This window comes from Medicago sativa, chromosome 6 (genome assembly GCF_051527215.1).
Source record: "Medicago sativa cultivar Bolivia chromosome 6, Bolivia_mono, whole genome shotgun sequence".
Classification (NCBI taxonomy): Eukaryota; Viridiplantae; Streptophyta; class Magnoliopsida; order Fabales; family Fabaceae; genus Medicago; species Medicago sativa.
This window is the reverse complement of record NC_140754.1, coordinates 86,459,109-86,470,793: the sequence shown is the minus strand read 5'-3', so window position 1 is coordinate 86,470,793 and position 11,685 is coordinate 86,459,109.

Genomic DNA, 11,685 nt, shown 5'->3' with positions numbered 1-11,685 from the left:
GAAGTTTTGATAACATGGTGAGGTAGGGAGAGAAGAGAAAACCGATGGAAAGAAAGAGAGGAAGAAGAAAATGTTTTTCCAAAGACTAGGAGAGAGAAAGATAAATGGGAAATGAGATATTTTTGGGGTTATCCCAAATGAATATCCCCTTCTTGGGAAATTACCAAACTGCCCTTGCCTTTAGCGTGCTAAATCCGTCTCTGACACTTAATCTGTAATAAACTGATATCTCATAAAATATTTCCATTAACTTACTTTCCATGATTTTTAATTTCTCTGACATGATCGACTGGTAATATACCGATACTGACAGGCGGGATATTACAATGACAATCTGCAATCTTCTTCAATCATGCAAGGTTTCTTTCTACTTCAATTTTCTATCATTCTGCATTTTTATCTCTACTATCAACACATGTTTCTCAAGCACTTCGTATGTGCTTAATATGTTTTGTTATTGGGTATGTTGTCTCATTAAAATTTAGAGTGAAGATGTAAATGGATTTAACCTTTGGCAAGGATTAAATTGGACCGCGCAAGAAAATTGTGAGGGATCAAATTGGGTCATTAGTCTAAAATTTGAAAATCTTGCAGGTTGGATGGAAACAAATAAGAATGGGGTTTGCTAGGATACACCCACTAGTTTTTATTAAGGTGTGTTTTAGCAAATATATAACTAAAAAGTTGTTAAATACACCTTAAGGTGAATGTTGCTAAAACACACCTTAAAAAATAAGTGGGTGTACGTTAGCAACTTCTATAGGCATTTGCTAGAATACACCCACTTATTTTTTATAAGGTGTGTTTTAGCAAAATATAACTAAAAAGTAGTTAAATGCACCTTAAGGTGTAGCTTGCTAAAACACTCCCACATAAAAACTAGTGGGTGTGTTCAAGCAAATCCCAATAAAAATATCTCATTTCTTAGAGACATTCTTAACTCATTCTCAAAATTTGATACCAAAAATAATGTGTTGCAACATGCAAGTCCTATATATGCAATGTTTAGAGAATGCAGGGCCGTTAGTTTCTAATGCGGTAAATCCTCTTGGAATTGTCCTTGGCAATAGAAATTTCAGAGAAAGGACTCGCCACTCTTGGAAACTAACTTAGTAGTGACTTCCATGGGAAACAAAGCAACAGAGAATAGCTCAACGATGCCAAAATGCTTCATGATTATGTGAACCTATTTGAAGGTCATTTTGAACCATGTATTCTCCATCAAATTCTACTCACCTTAATTGACATTGCATATTTGGATATCTAGCTTTTTAGAAGTTAAACACTTAATTTTTTTTTTTATTTATTCGCTTAATGATAATATGTCATTGTTTTAGAGAAATGTGTTTGTTCAACCAACATTAAAAAACTTTTGCGACAAATTTTAAAGTGGTTAACTCATGTGACAGCGTTTCATTCACGGTTGAGGTATTTTATTCAAAATTTAGCACTTCATTTGATAGATATTCTTAAAAATTGTTTTTATTTTAGTCAAATGTACTTATACTTGAAAATTGATTACAGTTTTGCTTTTACTTCAAAAATTAAAAATTGTTAATTTAATTAGTTGCAGATAGAAGTTTTGGACACCTAAAAATTCACGGCAAACATCCATTTTGGTCACTCAAAGTGTGATGCACCGTCATTCATAGTCTCTATATGTATTGAAGTAGCAAATACATTCATTGTTAGTAATTTTATGGATTAAATTGAGCAACAAAAGAAATATTCGAAGTTGTTAAAGTCCTTTCAATTACTTTCTTATCGTTGTGCTATCTCTAAAAAGACCTTCTATTGATTGTAAGATATAGATAGGGTTGGAAATGAGTCGAGTCGAACTCGTCTGAGCTCAGCTCGACTCGATAAGAATTGATTAAGCTCGAAACTCGACTCGAGTTCGATACGAACTATTTTTCTAACTCGAGTTCGGCTTGTTTAAAGTTCACGAACAACTCGGTTCGGCTCCTTAATTTCAACTCGTTTGCTCGAGTAACATAATTCAAAAGTTTTTTTTTTGTTTTTGTCAAAAAAGTACATCTTGAGTGACCTGACCTTTTAAACTGTTGACCATGGTGGTATGAAGACCACGAAGTCAAAAAAGCATGCGCACAAGTAAAAGAGCATGCACACCTACTACTGTTGTGCTGCCCATACTAATGTGCTTCACCAGTGTGTGTAAAGTTACCGATGCGGGACAAATTATAGCGTACATAAGCGCAGTTGAAAGCCTAAGTTTGCACTAGTTTATTATTAGCTGCTTCTTTTTTCTCGTTTTTCTTATTATTTTTTTTTTAAGGATCTCTTTTCTTATTGTTGCGAATTCGATGAGAAAACACACCAATAACAAACTTGATGTGTGGAGCAAGGGATAATTAAGCAACCAATATCAAAGTGAATTGCAATTAAACAAGCAAAAGTAGAAAAACAGCGAGAGAAAAGCAGAGAGAACACAAAAGAATCTGTTTACCCAGTTCGGTCCAAATTGACCTAGTCTGGGGGAGAGAGCTGCCCTCCGTTCCACTATATGATGAGTAACGTTACAAAAGAGATTTCAATGGGTTACAAGAATAAGTCTCCCGCCTAATTCTACCCAAATCCCAGCCTCTTCCCGTAACCAAGAGACTCAATCCTAATAGTGTTTTCCAAGGTGAATCAACCTTCAAACCCTAGTTTGTTGCCAAGAGACAAACTCTATACAAACCCTAGTTTGATTTCTAAACCCTTGTTTCAGCCCCCTCTATCTCTCTCTCAAAATAGTCTGATACAAGGCCTATATTTATAGTAAAAGAAACTCCCATAAAATTGTAACAAATCTGGCCCAAAAATACGTTTCTGAAAAATAACAGCACGCGAAATCGGCCACCGATTTTCCAAATCGGCCACCGATTTTTCCCGAACAGAAAACCTCCCAAAAGGCAGCCAAAATCGGCCACCGATTTTCCAAATCGGCCACCGATTTGTACTTTCAGCAAACATCAATTTTGGCCTCCAAACTCCAATTTTGAGTCACTTTCACAACAATCTCCACCTTGACTCCAAATTAGTGATGATGCCCATTTAACATCAACACCTTGCTGCTCTTTCCCTTGCTTCCCACTACACCAAGTAGCTCCACAAGTTTGCACCCTAATCTCTTCAATCATCGGAATGCCTTCCGCCCCTTTGAAGATCCTTGTGTCCAAACTACTCAAGGAATTTTAGGTAGTTCCACAAGTACACACCTTAACCTCTTCAGCCATCGGAATGTCTTCCGCCTTCTCGAAGATCCTTGTATCCAAACTACACTAGGAATTTCAGGTAGTTCTACAAGACTACACCATACCTCTTCAATACGAGACATCTCCCGCTTCCTTGAAGATCACCTTGCATCCAATCACCCTTGGACTTTTAGGGTAATTCCACAAGCCGTGCTATACATTCTTCAACCTCCGGAATGCCTTCCGTCTTCATGAAGAAAACCCTTGCTCACCACTAGAGCATAGCACCCAAGGTCCTCCATAGTCGTACCACTCCCGGTGTGTTCAACTCCACCTAAAGCTGAGCTTCCAACCTCTCAACTAGCAAATGAGTACATCCCACTATGTCTTCCTTGAACCTCCACCTCAACCGGTAGATCATGAGTATTCTTACCACCGCCTCTCCAGGCTGATGTTGAGTGTTTAACGTTTCTCCAGACGATCACCGCTCTACCAGGCATCACCCCCAAGGTGAGAAACATCACCTTCATCCTCTAAACAGCACACCATCAAAGCACCTGCATCCTCATAACCCTCAGAGACAATTTGTACGGAATTACCAATCTCCGGACAATCCTTCTTGAAGTGACCCATCTTGTTACACTTAAAGCATTTAAACTTTGTCTTGTTACTACTCTTTCCCCGGTTACCTCTACCTCCACCATTCCCTCTTGAAACACTTAGGCCTTCCCCGTTTTCATCAACTCTCAAGTCCTTCGACTTAGTCAACTCCTTGGTTCTCAAAGCCGCTTGAACTTCTTCCAAGGTAACAGTGCCTTCTTTTCCATAGAGCATGGTATCTTTAAACGATTCAAAAGATCTAGGTAGAGCACACAACAAGAGTATAGCTTTATCTTCATCCTCAAGATTCACCTCAATATTCTCCAAGTCATCAAGGATTTTGTTGAACTCCGTAAGTTGCTCCATGATGGCCTTTGACTCCACCATCTTGAATGAGTAGAGTTGTTGCTTTAGGAATTGCCGATGAGCCAAAGACTTTGTCATATACAAAGATTCCAACTTTGCCCATATCGATGCCGCGGTTGGTTCCTTTGCTACTTCTCTCAAAACTTTATCTCCGAGGCACAAGACAATGGCACTCCTGGCCTTGTCCACCATCTCGATCTTCTCCGCTCGTGACATGGTGACCGGTAACGAACCTTCACCCTTCAAAGCTTTCTCACACTTCTGCTGTATCAATACCGCTTTCATCTTTACCTTCCATAACCCAAAATCGTTATCTCCGGTAAACTTCTCAATATCCCACTTCGAACCCATGGTACTTGATTATCCTTTGACCTTTGCCCCACGGTGGGCGCCAATTGTTGCGAATTCGATGAGAAAACACACCAATAACAAACTTGATGTGTGGAGCAAGGGATAATTAAGCAACCAATATCAAAGTGAATTGCAATTAAACAAGCAAAAGTAGAAAAACAGCGAGAGAAAAGCAGAGAGAACACAAAAGAATCTGTTTACCCAGTTCGGTCCAAATTGACCTAGTCTGGGGGAGAGAGCAGCCCTCCGTTCCACTATATGATGAGTAACGTTACAAAAGAGATTTCAATGGGTTACAAGAATAAGTCTCCCGCCTAATTCTACCCAAATCCCAGCCTCTTCCCGTAACCAAGAGACTCAATCCTAATAGTGTTTCCCAAGGTGAATCAACCTTCAAACCCTAGTTTGTTGCCAAGAGACAAACTCTATACAAACCCTAGTTTGATTTCTAAACCCTTGTTTCAGCCCCCTCTATCTCTCTCTCAAAATAGTCTGATACAAGGCCTATATTTATAGTAAAAGAAACTCCCATAAAATTGTAACAAATCTGGCCCAAAAAATACGTTTCTGAAAAATAACAGCACGCGAAATCGGCCACCGATTTTCCAAATCGGCCACTGATTTTTCCCGAACAGAAAACCTCCCAAAAGGCAGCCAAAATCGGCCACCGATTTTCCAAATCGGCCACCGATTTGTACTTTCAGCAAACATCAATTTTGGCCTCCAAACTCCAATTTTGAGTCACTTTCACAACACTTATAATTAGTATACATATAATTTTAGTATAAGAGGAAGCCTGTAATAAATTATATATATATATATATATATATATATATATATATATATATATTACCGAGTCAGCTCATGAACCAACCAAGTCGAACTATATACAGCTCAAGTTCAACTCATTTGGTTCATGAACCAAATTCAACGAGTTAATTATCAAATCAAGTTCCGAACTATTGTCGAGTTGCTTCGGTTCATTGCCAACCCTAGATATAGACTTTGGATAATGCGGAATTTACTGGTTAAAAAGTACGGGGGAATGATATGTTAGCATTTTTTGTTTTGTTTACAAAGGCAAATCAAAGTGAAAATAAACTAGATTAAAACTTAGAGTTAGTCCAACATTAGTCTCCAAAATATAATTAATATATCACTTTCAAATATAATAGTTGACCATATCTAAATTTGACACATGCATTTAAATTTGACATACGTAATTATTGTTTACCACATCTAAATTTATAGTTAATGAAATTTGTTGATGGTTTATAAGTTTCGAAATCTAGTATATCAATCAATCATTTATTAAATGTGATTAATTAACCATGTATTTGAACTGTGTTAATCAATTAAAAAGTTCTTTAAATTTGATTGTTCAAATCATGCAATCTATTAAAAAGTTCCTTAATTAACCAGGTTTTTTAAGGGCAAATGTTAGGGGTTATATTTTAAGATTAATATCTATTATTTTGTTCGGGTTTCAACCGAAGACTTCCAACTTCTTTCTCTTAGCTCTAAGCAGTTGAACTTCATGTAAGCTACATCATTTTACACAGGACACATTTCTAAAAGTTACCCATATTAATTTCACCATATAAGAAAGATAGTGTGAAGGAGTGTGTTGATCGCATTTCTATTATTTTTTATTGCATATGATTGAAAGCTAAGACGTTTCATTTATTCTGATGGATGTTTTTAATAATGAATGTTTTTTTAGCTTATCCTATTTAATCGTTCAAACAAAGGGAACGATAATTTCTCTCCTATTTTATTTTTTGCTCATGGACGACTTAATAAGGGAATCTGCTAAAATATGAGTTTTATTTATAGAATACAAATAAACAAGTGAATGATCAAAATAATTAAGGACTACTTATTCATTAACGGCGGTTATAGGAAAGTGGAAGATTAAAGATCTAACATTCACAAAGTTTATTATTCATAACAAGAAGAAATCACTAAATAAAAAAAGTGTAATTTGATTGTAAGTATATTTATTCATATCGTCAATGAGGAATTTCAAATCTCACATCTCTATATGGTTTTCGATGTACATAAAGAATTGGGTCTGTTTCTTCTCAAATGAAAGCAGCTATTATTTTGATTGTTTAAAAGAATAGTTGGTTTCACTTGTCTTCTCATTTATTTTGTCAAACCTCCATAATGTTCCTTTATTTTAATTAGCTTCTAAATATGTCTTTCGGCTATGTTTAATCTCTTCTCCTATTGTTTTGCCTCAACATTGTTCCATTATTTTGATATGTAACAACAAAATCATTAGCTTTTGTATTATTTATTTATGGTATATGATAAAGGCAATAATAGATCTACTTTAGTAATCCAACTTTACGCCCTCCCTTCCTTTAAAAAGAAAAACTTTAGGTCCTCCACTACGCGTTTAAATCATAATAAGAAGACTTAGCAAAAAAAAAATCATAATTAAAAGATGTGTAAAAAATATCAATACAAAAGGACCATCGTAACAACTTAATAATGGACTAATGGTGGACTCCGTTGATTTGTTTTGTGCTTTATATATTCCTTTCGAATTTTGAGATTCAACACCTCTTTGGCACCAACCCTTACAATTAAGATTCGGAGGTCATGCTAACAAGTGTCTTAAAAACATTATTTAATAAAATTATAAAAAGAAATTTTGTCTAGCAAACTACAAGTCAAACACATGTAAAATTAATAAATAAATAAATATACAATTTTCTAGGTAGAAGTCATCACTTTTGGAACTTGTTTTTGTGGTCACTCGCGATGAATTTTAAGGGTTTGACTCAAGTTTTTGTTTCAGCTGTTGGGCGTAGGTTTTGATTTTGATTTTGATGGTTAGTTTTTATTGGTTTCAATGGTAGCCCTCAGTTAGGTGGTGTTTTATTGATTTATCAAATATTGTCTTTGATGTACAATGTGTATGACTTTTCTTTTCGATGTTTCACCTATATATGACACCCTTTGGTATGTCTTTTTCAGTCTCGTATGTTTCTAATTATTTTGTAGAGGGACTTGGTTAAAAAAAATTCTTGGCTAATGTCAGACTAAGTAATATTAAATGTACTGGCAACATTTGTCCATCTTATCAAGAATAGCAATCGATAGACAATTTCATAGTCTCTTTTTGGCTATGAATATGGGCACTAAGGGTGGTATTTTGGCCGGTGGCGGAGCCAGAAAAAAAAGCTCGGGCGGGCCACTAAAACTATTTATAATATATAAACACAAATTTAAGTTGTAATAAATATTAAGTACGAAGTTGAAATAACGGAGTTAAAATGACGGAGTTTGACTAAAAAATTAGTGTGAATACTTAAATCATTACATATTTAACAACTACTGTAAATTATGAAACTTTTTTTTTGTACACTACAACTGTTAACTGAGAAAATTTTCAGTTGACAGGACAATATACGGGAGATTTGAAACCTATGTAAATTCGAAAGTCTATAAGCCTTCGCTAACATGCCAAGTATAAACATCACAAAACCCACATAAGCCACTCTTGAAACCGCAGAAAACTATAACCTTTAAAAAATAAGCCTATAATTGAATTATTTAAATTTTTTGGGTGAGCCACTACACCACTTTGCAGGAATTTGGATCAGCCGAAACCAAAAACGGACACAAAATTGTAAAAAATATCGCAAAATAGACCTATAGACGTCAATTTTTTTAATTTTTTCGAATGGGCCACATGAAGGGCTCCGCCACTGATTTTGGCTGAGTTCAATGCAATCTTCAAGTGTATGAAACCAATTTCATTTTGAATTTAATGAAATTAGCTTAATCAAAATGTGCCTTTAGTTGATTATTTGGATCACGTGACCAGCTTTTTCCTTTAATACTTTAATTTTAAAAAAGAAATAAATATCCATTCAAGCCAACTTGTCCAATAGAGACAAGACACATCAACTTAAAATACCACATCAGCACCTCATGGTCAATAGTTGATCAAAATGTCAATGTGGGACTATGAAATCAGAAAGGGGGCAAAGTAGAGGGTCAAAATTGCACATTTGAAACTAAGAGGATTAAAATCTCACAATTGAGAAATTAAGGGGTTCAAAAGTGAAATTAAACCTAATATATTCACATGTTTCCGACGAAAAAGTTGTCGACCCAACTAACATTGTTTTTTTCTTAAAAAAACAAAGTCACAAACAAATTACAAATAGTGGGAATAAAAAAACAACACAAACAAGAGAACACAGAAAGAAAAAACATTAGCCTATGCCCAACATATTGAATGGACTAAGCCACCAACCATGGTAGTTGAAAGAGAGATTAGGGATTTTCGCCTTCAACCACAAGAAAGAAAGTGACTAAATCTTGTCAACTATCTGTTAGTTTTAATTCAAGTTAGAATAAGTGTGTTTAGTGATTTAATCAACTTTGTTTTTGTTAAGATCGCATGTTTTCCAATTAGTTAGTTTGTTATGCAATTTATGGTGTGAAAAGAGCAATTTACGGTTTGTTAGTGTTTGTTACAGTTGGAAAACAACTTGTTTTTCAAGTAACTCTTTTGTATATAAACCCTTTGTATAGTGTGACTAATACAATGAATGCAATCATAATTTCACAACCTTCATTCTTCTATTCCTCTTTCTTCTCATTCTCTCAAATTCACTAAATCACACAAAACCAAGAAAAACTCTAGAAACCATAATAACAGTTTCTGTTATTATTGTTTGTTGAATAAGCTTCCATTGCTGCACTAACAAATTGGCATCAAGAGCCAGTGGTTTCGTTCTAAGGGTTAATCAAGATCTTCAATCACGCAATTTGAAGGAAGAAACACTGAAGGAAACACCATGAATGGTAGCAGCAGCTTCAACACTCATCTTCCAATTCTTGAAGCACGCAATTGGGAAAGATGGAGTGCAGTGATGAAGAGTCTGTTTGGTGCACAAGATTTGCTTGAAATTGTGCAGAATGGTGTAGGTGATTTAGCTGCGAATGCCACAGAAGTGCAAAAGAACACACACAAGGATCTGAAGAAGAAAGATTGCAAGACTTTGTTCCTGATTCAACAAAGTCTTGATGAAGCCAACTTTGAAAGAATCTCAAAAACAGTTAGTTCCAAGGAAGCATGGGATATTCTTTCAAAGTATCCTGAAGGTGATGATAAGTTGAAATTGATTAAGCTTCAATCATTAAGGAGGAAGTTTGAGTTGATGCAGATGGATGGTGATCAGAAAGTTGCTGAATACATCTCCAAACTCATCAATCTTGTGAATCAGATGAAGGCTTGTGGAGAAGCTATGACAGATCAATAGATTGTTGAGAAGATCATGAGGACTTTATCTTCAAGATTTGATTTCATTGTGGTGGCAATTCAGGAATCAAAAGATGTTAAGACATTGAAGATTGAGGAGTTGCAGAGTTCATTAGAAGCTCATGAATTGATTGTTTCAGAAAGAAGCAGTGAAAGATCAATTCAACAAGCCCTGCAAGTTCAAACTGTAACACCCCGTTTTCCCAACATAAATAAATATAAAGAATATCAGAGTTTATCATCATAAATGGAGCATCACATTCATCTTTAATCATTTTCCACAATTTAAATAGAACAAAATACTATTTATTAAACAATCAGTCGTTATAAAAATCCAACAATCATGCAGCGGAATTAGTTTTACATCATCTTATGAAATCCTTGGCACTGAAAAGCCACAACATTAACATCTTAAATAGTCCTCTTGAAAATAGTTCAACAATAATGAAAGAAAATATGTAACAAGGAAAACATGCATCAGACAATCTCCATCCCGTTACGTATCAGAGCATCCTAGACGACACGGCGGAGATTACTCATAACTGCACTATTCTTGGTTACCTGCAAGTTACTCATACGAAGAGCAACATTTTCAAGCAGAAGGGGTGAGATTTCACATTCATTAATAGCAAATAACAATTCATAAAGACTAATCAACATACATATGTTCAACATTAAATAAACATCAGTTAACATCATCTATTAATGTCAGAACATCATTATTATTATTATTATTATTATCAAGAACAGCAACAACAACTCAAGTAATCATCATTTATATCATGTTATGACGACTCTACAATGCAACAATGACTCCTCATCCTAAACAATAACATCTTAGACAACTTCAACATGCATGTGGTACCACCAGGGCATTAAGCCCCCATCTCTAAGGTCAAAAGTGGACCTGTCGGGCATTAAGCCCCCATCTCTGACTATGCAACGACACAACGCTAATGCAACAACTTCATCTTTAATGTTAATTTCATAATAAATTATTCACAAGATATCATCTTATCAAAACAACACTACTGGAACAACAATTTAATCAGCAACATCTTTCATTTATACAACAGAACCTAACTCAACATGAAAACAGGTGAAAAACACGAATTCGCGAAACAGCAGGTCTGTACTGCACTAACTCGCGAGGCGAGCTACACTACTCGCAATGGCGAGCTCAACTGGGAAACTCACGAGGTGCACAAAGGTACTCGCAATGACGAGCTCAGGGTTTACTCGCGAGGCGAGCTGAAACACTCGCAATGGCGAGTTTTGATTTACTCGCGAGGCGAGCGGATTCACTCCCAATGGCGAGCGATGACAGAAGGGTATGTCGCAGACCTTCTGTGCTTAAACACAGACATCCAAATTCACTACCCAAGCCCCCACATTCGACAGGAATCAACGTCTAAACGTTTTCTATGACTGATTAACATGTTTCTATATCAAATTACACCAAAGTTCACTTAAATCTCCCATTTTTAATGATTCTTCACCTAACTCCCAATTCTTAAACCTACAACAATTGATTAAATTTCATGAATCGAAACTTGATACTAATGAGAGTTAGTCTCACCCTTACCTTAGATTATTTTTTCTGAAATCCGAAGCTGCGTTCTTCGTTCTTAGGGTTCTCTCTGGTTTCTCTTCTTTCTCCTCTTTTCTCGCAATTGTACGTATTCTGTTTTCTTTCTAAACTCTTACTGACTCTTAACCTATTTTATAAATGCTCTTCTCACCCCAAACTACTCTCTTCCCTTATATCTTATTTATTTCTAATAATTATATTCCTCCCCCACTTAATAATAATATTTATACATATAATATCAAATAATAACATATATTCCATTATACATATTATAATAAATCACATAATATACT